Source organism: Anguilla anguilla, chromosome 4 (genome assembly GCF_013347855.1).
Source record: "Anguilla anguilla isolate fAngAng1 chromosome 4, fAngAng1.pri, whole genome shotgun sequence".
Classification (NCBI taxonomy): Eukaryota; Metazoa; Chordata; class Actinopteri; order Anguilliformes; family Anguillidae; genus Anguilla; species Anguilla anguilla.
In genome coordinates, this window is record NC_049204.1 from 7,393,676 (window position 1) to 7,408,177 (window position 14,502).

The following is a 14,502-nucleotide window of genomic DNA, read 5'->3' on the forward strand; positions in this document are numbered from 1 at the left end:
ATGCTGCAGATCGGAAAGGTTTCGGGTGAAACCCTGGGAAGCTGTTGCTCTGCCCCTGTTTAACCCTGATCAAGGCGTGAGATCACAAATATGTGTGACTGGAACATTCTTAACTGAACATTCTAACGCTGATGTCACAATCACTGCTGGCCATTGGAAGCACTGGAGAGTTCTAGAACACTGGCTTATAAATCCTGCTCTTCAGATAGAGGGTTAATAAAGCTTGTTTGAAATGCACTGCATAATTCCTTGCTGTCATAAATGGACGTGTAGAATGCAAGTCACATTAGTACATGTGCGTATGAGTATCATCTTTGTAATCTATATTGTAATGTATCTGTACCATTTAACAGAGATCATGTACAACCTGAATGTCAGTTGTACCAGTTAGCTATTCAGTTAATTTACATCTACAACAGGCCAACAATGATAGGCTACGAACAAAATGATCTTAATTTTTTTATTTTTTAAACTAAATATTAATCTTTTCAAACAATAATCTGGTTCCACAAGCTGTGGAATGGACAGTCAGCACTTAAATAGTGCAACTTAATTACCACTTTTCTGTTTAAATACGATTTAGTGTTGGCAAATGTGTGGGACTATTTAGCGATTTTTAAAATATGTTTACTGCACTAATTACGCCTATTGCAATAACATTGTACTTTGTGTAGCTGCGGGACTACTGCAGCTTAAATGCTCTGGTATTTGCCTTGGAAATAACATACCGCCAAATAAATATGCTGCATTAATAGCAACCGTGGCAATAAAATGGCTTTTTGCAAACCCTAATCGCCATTCACGCTCAGGCCAGTGTACTTGCCGCATCAGACCTCACAGCCAGATAGCAGGTTAAGTACGAAAGTGATTCGGATGCAATTGTGAAACCCAATTGCTTACTTTAAGCAGCTAGCGTCAACCGTGAGTCAGTGGTGCAGTAGTTTTGTGTTACCGCTGTCCCGGACAAGGCCTACTCCCCCAGTCAAACCAGCCCGCGGAATGCATGTTATTCAACCCTATGTCAGAAGCACACTGCAGACAACAACAGTAAATCGTAATACAAACTGGCAAGAATCAAAGTAGGATTTTCGATAACTTCTTTCAAGCACGTTAACCACAAACAGTTGAAGCAGCGAGACACACAAACGCCATATTCAGAGTAAACTCGGACCAGGGGTGCAAGTAGCAATTAAACATGTAGCTTGCTAACGACCAGGTCAGTTAAGTGTACCATTAAGTTGCTTACTGGACTTCCAAACACTATTTCATATGCTAGCAAACTTGTAAGATTATCGCTATCAAGCAAAATAATGCAACTTCCAGTAACGGTTAGAACATTTTTGGGAACGAATACAGTTTTTTTTTTTTAACTGTGCGCCTCCAGTGTAATACTAAAGACCGCTAAACCTTCCATTCCAGACGACAGGTTATTACATCTCCTCGCGCCACCTTAAAAGCTCGCTGCTGCTGAAAAGTCTCCAGCCACTTTCCGATTGGTCAGATCGGCTTACAGGCTACAGCCAATAAATGTTACTATGCCCCACGTTGGGTCCTGACATCAGAAGCCAAAACCGACCAATCGCTGCGTCGGTGGCCAATAACTGGCTGCAGGCAACGGAGAGGGAGTTGCGATGTCTGTGGGGATTGTGGGCAGTGAAGTTCCAATTATTCTATACGCCCCCCCCCTTCGACTCCCGCCGTCATTCACGCTACATAAATGCTCGGTAAATTCAGATGTTAATTTCTGCCCTACCCTTTTTTTTGCTGTATTTTTCCAAATAAGAAAATGCACATCTTATTGCACATGTGGCTAGCTTTCATGTTTATTTTCTTTTAAGCATCCAAGAACAACAGCAACAACGAACACTGAATCGTTCATGTGTTCATTGTTAAACGACTGCCGTTTAAGAAAATTCTATATTTTGTCACACCAACAAAACACTACAAAGGGACAACAGAAACGGCACACAGGGTGCAGGAAATATGTGGACTGCCTGGGTACGTTCAGAATTCCCTCATGCCGTCTACTTTTTTAATAAGCCTTCTCTGTGTTCCCCGTCAGCTTGGCTGTAACACAGAAGAACTAAGGTCACTACTTTTTCCGGCCCTAAGGGGAGACTCAGACAATCTCTATACAACACTCCGCTGCGTGACGGCGAGTGTCAGCGTCGCGGCCGTCTGCGACTGCGTTACCAACTGCCCACACAGACGCAATCCCAGCGACAGCGTATCGATCGCTTTGATAGATTGGGCTTATCCTTCTGACAGCGCGGCCAGCCCACCTCTGGCACCTCACCCCATTACCTCCGGACACATTTCTGAGCTGTTATTCTCCTCTAATTTAATTTCCCCTCGCTTGTCGTTACTCTCGGCAGAGTGGCCTTGTCTTGTCTCGCGACACGTTTTGCTGTCACTCACTAGCAGCGGGAACTGTTCTCTCGACGTGGCGGCCAACTTAAAAACGATCTTTGACAGGTATCGTCGGAACCGCGGGTCACAATGAAACGTGTTATCTTCCTCTAAAAATAAAAGTTAAATCATATTATTGCTCTCTGTAAAAATTGGTGCAGTGCCATTTGTTACGACCGAGTTACGAAATTTCAGCAGAAAGTGGCGCTTTCAAAGGCAGCAGCCTAGACTTTTGTTTGTGTGTAATTTTCGGTTCCTGTCTCTGTGTAAATCACCCTGTGTGAGTAAGGCTTCAGTGCACTGCAGCACCCTAATTACATTTATCCCTCTTATTTCCTGTATGGGTGGGAGGTTGTGGGGGGCGGGGAGGGGGGTAGTTTGGCTAGTGTGTTTGCGTGCGAAAGGGGGGGGGGAGGTGGATGTTGTTTAATGAGAGCGAGGTGAAAAAATATCGTCACGTGACAGGAAAAGCGTCCAAAACGAAACTGGATGAAACGGCAGGCTATTTAACTATCCTGCGCTATCAGTGTCTTTGTGTCGATCTGTGTTTCCATCTATTATCCATCTGCGTCTCTCTCATTCTCGGTCACAGCATGCATAATTGATGCGAGTGTGTTACAGATAGTGATGTGATGTTTTGTGTGTGTGTGTGCGGGTATCTCTAGTGTGTGTGCGTGTGCTTGAGTGAGTGTGTATGTGTACGGCTGTGTTTGTGTATATATATACACTGTGTGTGTTTGCGTGAACATGTTTGCGTCCTGCTATTTCTTGAACCTTCTCTGATGTGCATACACGTAGCCTACACATGCGAGCGCTCGTCTCTGTTTATCAATCTGTGAACACCCTCGTGGAGATCGTATCCCGCGCGGAACGCTGTTGTTGCTCCTCTGAGCTGTATCCTCTAATCAGATTGTTTTTGGCGAGCCCAGTTGTGTAACTACTTGTGATTCAGGCAAGTTACACTGGATAAAAGCACCCTGCGCCTATTAGCCGCTCGCATTACCAATGCCGATGTTCGGTGCCACGGAGAGTAGCGGTGTGGCATCGTGTGCCGTGCCGCGTGGGGTCAATTCCCTCACGGTTGGCTGATTGCGGATTTCAAATACCCTCAGAGATGCGGTGATATTTGAAATGTGAGGCATTATAGGCCGACTGTCTGCTATGACAACGGGGGAAAAAACGGCGATACAAAGTGATTTGCTGTTTAATGCAACGTGTTAGCATTTACATTTAAACAGTTTTTCTGAGCTCAATGTACGTTGTGCTGTCTAACACACGGCGAAGCTTCTCGTTTATAATCCCCCCCCCCCAACATTGTGTTTGTGCTGATTTGAGTGGGCTTTCCTAAATAAAGCCAATGCCCTCCTCCCTGCCCCTTTCCTCTATCTCTGCATCATAGACCCCCTTCTGTTAATCTCCCATTCACATGAGATGCATTTTACAAGTTCACTGACAGCGTGTACTGCCAACCAGATGCTATTTAGGACCTGGTGCGTGTGTGTGTGTACTTGTGAGCATGGGGGAGTGTGTGTGTGTGTGTGAGAGAGAGAGAGAATGTGTGAGTGTGTAGGTGTGTGTGTCACGTGTGAGCATGGGGGAGTGTGTGTGTGTGTGTGTGAGTGAGAGAGAGAGAATGTGTGAGTGTGTGTATGTGTGTGTGTCACGTGTGAGCATGGGGAAGTGTGTGTGTGTGTGTGAGAGAGAGAGAGAATGTGTGTGTGCTTCAGTAGGTGCATGTCTTTGTATTGTGCGTGTGTCTGTTTGTGTTAGAGCATGTGGCTCTGTGTGTGTGTGTGTGTCAAGGGGATAGTGTCTGTATGCATGTGTGTGTGTGTGTGACAGAGAGAGAGAGAGAATGTGTGTGTGCTTTAGTAGGTGTATGTCTTTGTATTGTGTGTCTGTCTGTTTGTGTTAGAGCATGTGGGAGTGTGTGTGTGTGTGTGTGTGTGTGTGTGCGAGGGCTAGAGAGAGAGCATGTGGGAGTGTGTGTTTTAGTCAGTGTGTGTCTTAGCATTGTGTGTGTGTCTGTTTATGTTAGAGCGTGTGGCTCTGTGTGTGTGTGCGTGTGTGTGTATAGGGGATAGTGTCTGTAAGCATGTGTGTGTATGTGTGTGTGTGTGTGTGTATGAGAGAGAGAGAGAGCATGTGGGAGTGTGTGTTTAGGTAGGCATGTGTCTTAGCATTGTGTGTGTGTTCTCTCTAGGGGTTTCGTCATACTTGTTCCTGGTTATGGTTATACACTTTGTTGTACGTCGCTCTGGATAAGAGCGTCTGCCAAATGCCTGTAATGTAATGTAATGTTTGTGTTAGAGCGTGTGGCAGTGTGTGTGTGTGCAAGGGAGAGAGAGAGAGCATGTGGGAGTTTGTGTTTTAGTCAGTGTGTGTCTTAGCATTGTGTGTGTCTGTTTGTGTTGGAGCGTGTGGCAGTGTAAGTGTGTGTGTGTTTATGTGTGTGTGCCTGTGTGCACAAGCGCAGTTGCTCTTGCTGGCAGAAGGGCAGGCGGTGGACGTGAATGCTAAAAATGCCTGATGGCATGTTCGGAGAGTCCTGGGGGGGGGGGGGGGGGGGGAGTTCTGCGGTTTAAAGGACCCTGAAGCAGCTGCCAGCTGGGCTTTAGGTATGGGAGTGAGCGTGAGGGAGCGTGTGTGTGTGTGTGTGGGTGTGTACGAGCATGCCCGCGTGAGCTAAAGAGGGCTACTGAAGGCTTTGTTACCGAGCGAGAGAGAGAGAGAGAGAGAGTGCGCCACACCAGCGGAGCCCAACACGAGCGTTAAAAAGTAGGCCTCTCCCAGCCACTACTGCGGCCATGCAGGAAGCAGAACCGACGGAGGAAGGAGAGCGTGCTGGGGAAGAACATATCAAAATATGTGCAGGGAACAAGCGGTTACTGAGCCAGAGGGACTGCATAGTCCAGCAATGAAGGCCAGCCTTGTGTGTGGGGGGGGGGGGGGAAACATGGGAAATCCACTGTTGTGTAGCAGAGAGAAGGATACACACCTCTCTCCCATGTGTTTTTCATATCCGTACTGAGAGAGAGACGCTGCCCGGGCCTTTCAGCGATATCCTGAATTAGTAGCGTTTCCTGAGTTCGGAGAAGCCAGCTCTGCTGAAAACGTTTCGACTTCTAAATCTGAATTCTTCCTTAAAAGTGACCACCGCCAGAAATGTGCTATGAAATACACCGTGCGTATGCACAACACTTTAAGACAGATTGATTTTTGCAGCGAAGTTTCTTCTTTAATGGACTATTTGTTGACAGAATAAGTAGATGCAAATACAAAGGAGTAGACGGATTGATGGAGGTGGACGAAAGGATGGACGAAACAGTAACTCATCCTCTCATTCTCTCCCTGACTCATTCTCTCATTCCCTCTCCCCCCCTCCCTCCCTCTCTCTCTCTTTCTCTCTCCCTCTATCTCTCTCTCTCCCTCTCTCTCTCCCTCCCTCTCTATCTCTCTCTGCCCCCCCTCTCTCTCTCCCTCTCTCTCTTTTTTTCTCTCTCTCTCTTTCTCCCTCCTTCCCTCTCTCTCTCCCTCCCTCTCTATCTCTCTTTGCCCCCTCTCTCTCTCCCTCTATCTCTCTCTCTCACTCTCTCTCTTTCTTTCTCTCTCTCTCTTTCTCCCTCCTTCCCTCTCTCTCTCCCTCCCTCTCTCTGCTCACAGCTGTGGAATGGTCTGGCTGATTGGCACAGTGCCTGGGTCATGTCATGGCAATTAAGTTCAGCAGCTAAAAGAGCTAAAAGACTTCCATCTGGGAATCCAGCATGTTACTGACAACATTAACCCTTCGCTGAACTGGGAGTGACACACACACACATATGCGCACTGACAGACCCACTCATACACATACAAACACAAATAGACACACACACATATGCACATTCACATACATACACATGCACACACCCACGCACATAAACACACATATGCACACATACACACACAAACCACACAAAAATGTCTGAAAATACACACACACCCCAATATTCATACAAAACAGTGTAGAAATTAATTATCTTTAATGCATTAATGCATATCACCTGGATGTCTAAATAGATATGATATTAATTTGATTAATTATTGCCTGTAAGAGAGATGTGGAAAAATAGAAAACAGTAAAAAATAAAAATAAAAAATAAAAAAACAAATGAGACATAAGGAAGTGACAGGGAGCAAAGCATACTGGGAGAAACCACAATTATCTGTCCAAATGACACCATCTGGTGGAGAGCTGGGACACCGTCAGGGGAATTAGACTACAATACCCACAAAGCTCTGTCAGGTATTGTAGTTTCCTGAAATAGCGACCCACAAAAGTCAGCCTGACTTCCCTGAGTAAACACCTGCCGTGTTACCATCATTAACTGTACTGCATTCAGACAGCCTAATGGAGGTAGTGACCAGATGCAGCCACAGAACGGAAACAGAACAAGCTGTCCGAGCTTTGCATTAAAATAAATTCAGTGGACTGTATGGGCAGCATGTCCCTCCTACTATCTGGTACATGGGCCATAATAAATAAGCAAGCCATACTTACATTCCCATAACTAGACTATTTGTAGAATAATATTGTATGATACGTTTGATAACTTCCCTTTAATGCATAGATACCACCTCTCTCTCTCTTCACTGAGTAATATATATTAATTAAGAGTGTTTCCTATATTTAGCGAGAAACTAAACTAATTTGGGGGGGGGGGGGGGGGGCATGGTGCCCCACACCCTGAAATTCTGCCAGGAGCCACTGGAATCAAACCACTTAGCCTCGCCACCATATGCCATGCCTTTGTCTCTCTCTCTCTTTCTCTCTGTTTCCTGCTCGCGTTTCTCTCCTCCCTTTAGCCTGTACCTTCCCCCCCCTCCCCTCTCCGTTACTCATCCCGCTGTCTCGCTATCCCGCCATCCCTTCACCCCAGCGCCCTTTCCCTCTGCAAGCGCTGCCCTCCGTCCCATCGTGACTCAGGTCAGACACGCACCCCTGGCTGTTCTCCCATAAATCTCGTACGGATGGCGGTGTGGCCTCCACGCACGCAGCGGCGGTTATGAAAGCCTATCGTAAAACACGGCGGATGCGTCGACTGCCACTGCACTGCGTACGCTTCACAGATTGGCTTCTCCCTCTTTTTTTTGCGGCTTGGAGAGACAGAGAATCTTACAATATATCACAATCGTTAGGTTTTCTTGTAGAGCTGTCGTCAGCAGCGAAGAACCGGTACGGCACAAAGTTTTTTGTAATTACAGTCCAATCAGATACGTCTGCTTGTTCTTAGCTTGGAAACACGCACCCTTCGCAAAAATGCGACTCTTGGTTATGGACCAGTGTAGGTCAGGATGACTAACTGCAATTTCGTACCCACCTAGTGGTGATGATGGGAACAACAGGGACTAGGCTTCTGTTAGGCAAACGGGATGCCTGGCTGGTATTTCTTGAGAATGTGCTGCGGCTTTTGCTGTCAAATCATGTGCTAGCAGCTAACAGATCCTGTATTTTTATACGCATGCCAGAATAAGACAAGCACCAGACAACTTACCCCCAAACCACTGGAGAAAGGCAGTGGGAGAGAGAGCAAGGGTGAGAGAGAGAGAGAGGGGGGGGGGGGGGGTGAAAAAGGGCATCCTCTGCATTTCTGTAAGACTTTAATTTGCCGTAGAGTTGGTGTTGGGTAACTGGTGGTTAAGTTTCTAAGACAATGCTTTGGCAACAGAAGTATATACTTGTAATGCCAGTAAAGCATGAATTTAAATTTGAGGGCGAGAGAGTGTGAGAGAGACAGCGAGGGAGGGAGGGAGGGAGGGGGCGGAGAGAAAACCGCACCGACAGAGCAGACAGGCCACACTCCGACCACACGTCACTCTCATCGCGACCACAGTTGAATGACAGCGGGAAGCGTGGGCAGGCAAATGGAAAAAAAAGAGGGAACATCTCACCATTCACCAGCTGACGAATCAACGGACGCTATTTGGCACTAGATTTGCTCATCAGGTTCAAATTCGACCGCAGAATAAATACAAAATACTGGTGCCGCTAGATGGCAATTAAAAAAAAAAAATTGCGATTACCAATCAGTTGTCGTGCACTAGCGGTTAGCATTAGATACAGTCGGGGCGGTGTTGCAATCGTAGCCAGGAATGTTTTCATTCTTCAAAGCCCCCCGCTGGGTAGAGGTAGCAACCAGATTCATAAATTATTAGGATGGGGCTGAAGAGCTTTTTCCAGAAACAACAGCAGGAGCAGAAGCAGTCAAATGGAGACGTGCGAGATTTCGGGCAATCGGCGGTTGTGCCGCTCTGCCGGGATTGGCTCTCTCAGTTGGAGAACACTGGAGGGTTCTACGCAGTACGTCACATACAGGGATGTCCAAAGATATGCGAAAGTCTCGAAACAAAAGAGAAAACGCATTGCCTAAATCAACCAATTAAATGAAGCCTACTTGTATATCGAACTTCACACTTTGCCACAATACTCTTCTCAGAATTCCCAGGCCTTAAGCCACCGCATGAGCAAACCTAGGGCGTCCGTGGAAAGGAAAAACTCTAGGTCAACAAAGAAATGTATTGATAAAACTAGAATCTAGATGACAGAGGCATAGCTTGCCTTGCACGTGGCGAAGAGTTATAAACCATACACGAAAAATAAGAGGCAATCAGCAACCCCTTTTACGCACTGTAAATAACGATTGCATACTGTACATGCAAATGGGCTACAGAATTGAAAAAAAAGAAGAAGAAAGTATTCAAAATTCTGCCCACCCATGATTGCCTGGTACAGACAGAGGGCCTCTCTCTGAATTGATTTAGCTGGCTTTAATCAGGGAAGATTCCATTATATTTCCAAGGGGAGTGAGAGAACGTGGAAGCGGTTGGAGGGGCGAGGGGGGGGGGGGGTAATGTTGGTACTCTCATTGTAACCGGGAAATGAAAGTGGCAGGCAGCCCCACAGACAGCTGGGTAGCAGCCCCACTGCACACGGGACCGTCCCACACAACACCCACTACGGGGACACGGGGAACATGCCTTTTCCTCCCTTCCAGGTGAGCAGTGTGATTTTTACACACAGAGACAGAAGGGAGAAGTATGAGACACAAGATGGGGGCTGGGGGGGGGGGGGAGGGGGGCTAAATTTATAGTGATGAAAGAGGAGGCAAAAAAGTCTTTTTTTATTCTATCCATCTGTATTATAGTTTTCCTCACTCCAGTTTCCTGCACGATTGCTACTGCTGGAAAAGCTACTACAAATCCCTGAGCCACTCAGGGGTGTGCAGAGCTGTCCTCTCGGAGATATCTTCAGGTGATGAAGTGCATGTGTGTGTGTGTGTGCGTGTGTGCATGCGTGCATGTGTGTGCGTCTGTGCGTGTGTGCATGCGTGCATGTGTGTGCGTCTGTGCGTGTGTGCGTGTATGTGTGTGTGTGTGCATCTGTGCGTGTATGTGTGTGTGTGCATCTGTGTGTGGGTGTGTGTGCGTGTTTCTATGTGAATGAGAGAGAGTGGCAGCTAAAAAAGAAAAATAGAGATTAGAAAAACGAGACACAGAGGGCTGTGGGGGGTGGGGTGGGGTGGGGGGGCACTGCATGAGGCCCATCACAATGTCAACAGCCCCCCCCTCCCCTCCCCTCCCCTCCCCTCCCCTCCCTTCCCCTCAATTAGACTGCAGAGCAACATGTGACCACACAGAAACAGAGGAAGAATGAAAGATGGAGAGAAAGGATGAGAGAAGTGTGAATGTGGGCTATGAAAGAGAGAAGGAGATGAAGAGAGGGAGGGTAAGAGAGAGAGACAGAGAGAGAGAGAGAGAGGGAGACAGAAGAAAATGAAGGGTAAGATGAGAAAGAGAGGCCTTCCACAAGGATGGAGCAATTGATGGAACAATAGAGTGAGACTGACAGAGGGAAATGGGAGAGAGAGCGAGAGAGACTAAAGAGACTGACATAAGCAGAGATGGGCGGGGGGCGGGGGGGGGGGGCAGAGATCGGAGGGGGGGCAGAGATGGAGAGGGAGACAGAGATTGACAGCCCATGGTCTCCGGGACACATGAATAAAACAGCACAGTGTGTGTCACCTCTGCCAGCCAGAACGTCTCTATAATCAAGCCGAGAGAGAGAGAGGGAGGGAGGGAGGGAGGAAGGGAGGGAGAGAACGAGAGGGAGAGGGGGCAGAGAGACAGTGAGAGATGGAATTTAGGGATGGAGAGAGATGGAGGGAGGGAGGGAGAGATGGAAAGGGAAGGAGATGGAGGAAAGATAGAGAGATACGGAGGGATGAAGGGATGCAGAAACGGTTCTGAAAGAGTCGATCACGGTGAATAAAGAGCGAGCGCCGTCTTCCTTTGGGCCTCCCGCCCGTTTTCCTTGTGGAACGGTACAGGCGTTAGACCAGACGCAGCGCACGAGACACGCGTGACGCAGCACACGCGTGTGCTACACATCTGTGACACGTACGCGAGCGGGCAGATGCCTCCTCCTCTGCGCTTGTACTCTGGCCCATGTAACGCGTACGCGAACACGCACGAGCCCTTTCTCCCCGAATCAGTCGCGGCACGTAAAGAGTCACGTGTGTGCATTTCGTGTCCCGCCCGTTCTGTTCGTTTTGGCTGTGACATGCGTGCGGGATGTAAAAACAGGCACGTGCACACGTCTGTTCCTCGCTCTCTCGCTCTCTCTCTCTCTCCTCCCGTTCGCTGGCCTTAGCATCATGTAGCTGACATCTTTCATCCAAGACTAAGGCTTCAAGAGCATAAACATCCAATCTGCCATATTACGGGGGGGGGGAGGGGGGGGGGGGGACCCTCCACCACATCCACTCCACACAGAAAGGCCAGTTTCCCAATACAACAAAATAGGGCAGTTCCTTATTTACTTAAGTGCTGGGCTCAGATCCAAGAAAAACCACTGGGAGTTTGAGACGGAGATGGGGGGGGGGGGGGGGGGGGAGACTGGGCGGGGGGGGGGGGATTGGGTAGGCCTGCTGGGAGCACTATGGGTGTACCACCAGCACATTTTCGGACCACGGGTACTCTGTCATTCAGGACAGGAGACAAACACAGAGCTGTGTGTGTGTGTGTGTGTGTGTGTGTGAGAGAGAGAGAGAGACGGAGGGAGAGATAGAGAAGAGAGGGAGATAGATATAAAGAGACAGAGAAGGAGAGAGAGAGAGAGAGAGAAAGAAAGAAAATACCCAAGACACAATGAGGGACCCCTTTTGTGAGAAACGTCCTTGCCATTCTCAACGCAGCTGCGGCAAGGTTGCGGAACGGGAAAGATTCTTTTCACAAATAATTAAAATAATATCAGCAGGCTCTGAATGATGTGGAATTAATCGAGGCATTCCGTTGTTGATGGAGAAACGATTTTTAAGGCAACACTGCCCCCCTCTGGATGTGATGTGTACTGTGGACATATTTTGTACATTGTTCCTAAATGACGTCCAAACTATATTAAATCAGTAGATGGCCACACATAACAATTGAAATGCACGCTATGCTACCACATCCAGGGTTAAAGGGGCAGTTCACCCCTTTTAATCGTTTTTAAAACTTTGTTTCCACATTGCTTTAACAACGTTGACACGACGCCCCAGAATACTGCGGTTCGTTGGATGAGACAGGATGTGCACAGTTAGCGTACTTCAGCAGCAAGTCGTTTTCAGTGGAATCATGCACAACTGGATCTGTGGATGTTTGAGAGTAACCGCGTCGTAATATTTGGAAAGAGATGCTGCTGTTGAGTTTTTTTTTTTAAATGTAAAATTTTGCTGCAGTGAGCACCATAAGCGTTGGCTCCGTTGCGGTCCATCCTACCAGGGTGAGCTGTAGAGGATATCCAGAGAACTCATCAAATCTCAGCGAAACTCTGGATGGAGAGCACTCCGGGTAAGTGGAAAGATTTATTTTATTTTTGGGTGAACTGCCTCTCTAAGCTGGCAAAGACTTTACCGCCGCTACATTTCCAGTGGCATTCACTTTACCTGTACTAATTACTAATATTAATGTGCTAATATTAATTTACCAATATCGGTAATACTTATTACTTCCAAATTCCCTGTTCCAGGTTCCAGAACAGCTCCTACGTTATCTATTCAGAGAGAAAGCCATTTCACTGAAGAAATTTGAGATCAAAGTACTTTGCACAAGGGCACAGTACTCCATTTGGGATTTAAACTTGCAACCCCAAAGGTTAGAATCCCAGTTCCGAACCCACAACTCTGCACGGCCACCGCAGACTTCCCTTCTCTTCTCTTTCGGTCACGTCTGTCCTTCATGTCTAAACTGAAACTCCCACCTCCTCAGTGTCCTCCCAGCATGCATTTCCACCTCACCTGATGCAACAACTCACCTATAACTCACCTATGTGAGACGCGGGGTCACACTGAAACCACGGAAACGGCGGCGCTTGGGTGTGCCGTCGCAAATCCTCGCCTACGCCCGTCTCACAACCGTTTTTGTCGTGGTAACCAGTCGCATTTTTGTTGGCCAACGTTTCGGTTTTTTCTTCACTTGGTGAAGTTGTCGACCAACTCTTTCGCAAGCCACTTGGACTACCAAAGATTCACATTTTACAAGTTCCGCTATAATCAATGCATTCGGTTTTACAAAAAAAAAAACAAAAAACAAGGCTGACCAGTCAGGTAATCCAAGAATGCGCTATGCTTTTAAACTAGCTGGGAGCTCTTGTGCTAACGTAGATCAGTAACTATGACGACAGACATACTGAACATAGCAAACGCACCTCGCGTTCAGTTCAGCTGCCGGTACCCTACCTCTCAACAAAACGTCAGGAGCATATTAGCATAAACATAAACCTACGCGCAGACACAACTTGACCTTCATTGATTTTATTTTGTAAGGCACAATAAATATTCCTTACTGCTGAAAATTTTCTTTCATTTATAGTAAATGCTTTTTTTTTTTTTTTTTTTTTTAAACTCCCCCTTCCCCCCGCCCAACACCCCTTTCTTTAAAATGATAGTTATAAGTATTGATTTTCATAACACAAAACAACGTTTCTGGTCAAAGCACACACTTAAGGTTTTACATACATCACAAAATAAGAATTAAAAAAAGACCTTTTACAAAGCTCCAGCAGGTTACAATCCATCACACCTTTGTGGGGAGGCAGATAAAAGGGGCGGGGCAGGGCGTGGCGGGGCGGGGCAGGGCGGGGCATCTCGCAGGTGTTTCGGGGTCCCAGTGCGGTCACTCTTCTGGTGGCAGGTGAGTACTTTGGAACACTACGCCAAAAACGTCCAGGACAGACACACAGGATGCAGCTGTACACACTTAAGGTCTTTTTATTCTATGTATATATCAGATACATAAACCGTGTACATGATCGACCCTTCACAAAAACAGACATACATACCATTCATTTGTCTGAATCTTAGTCCTCAGTGTTCCTTGTTTATTTCTCCAGATAACTTTGTTTTTAATAACATTTTTTCTTGTTTTGTATGGGTAATGTTTAAGCCCCAGTGCATTGAACATAGCCTTACAAAAAAAAAAAAAAAAAAAAGTTGAAAAAATTTAATTTCGGTAAGAATGAGCCGGTTTCAGATGGAGTCCAGATCAATGCCTGACTTTCTCGGTTAAGGAGCTTTCCACTTACAGGTCATGTGTCTGGGCACCGATTTGGACACACACACACACACACACACGCAGACACACACACCCACACCCAAAAACAGAAACCAAACTCTAGGCTGAGGTTGTATTAAAATCATTTCCAACATCAAATTGTGATTTGGGGTGTTTCTGGTAGCCATTTTGTGGTACACCATCATATATATTAGAACCAGACCGTGGTTAAACAGACTCTATCGCAGTATCAAATAACGTAATCCGCTAAAAGCATAGAAAATGCCCGACTAAGTTTTATAGGTGAAATGTTATCATTAAATGTAACTATAAACAAGAGGAAATATTTCATCCAATTATACTTGTATACATGCCTATGGACAACAGAAAAACATAGGCAAAGTATAATTCTGTGGGACAATAAAAGCATTTGGTTGAATGCTGAAGAGTTTCAGCAACAGTTCCATGGCAAACCATCTCCTAAAACGGCATTTTTGTCAAAGTAAATCTCGAGCTGGTTTGTGT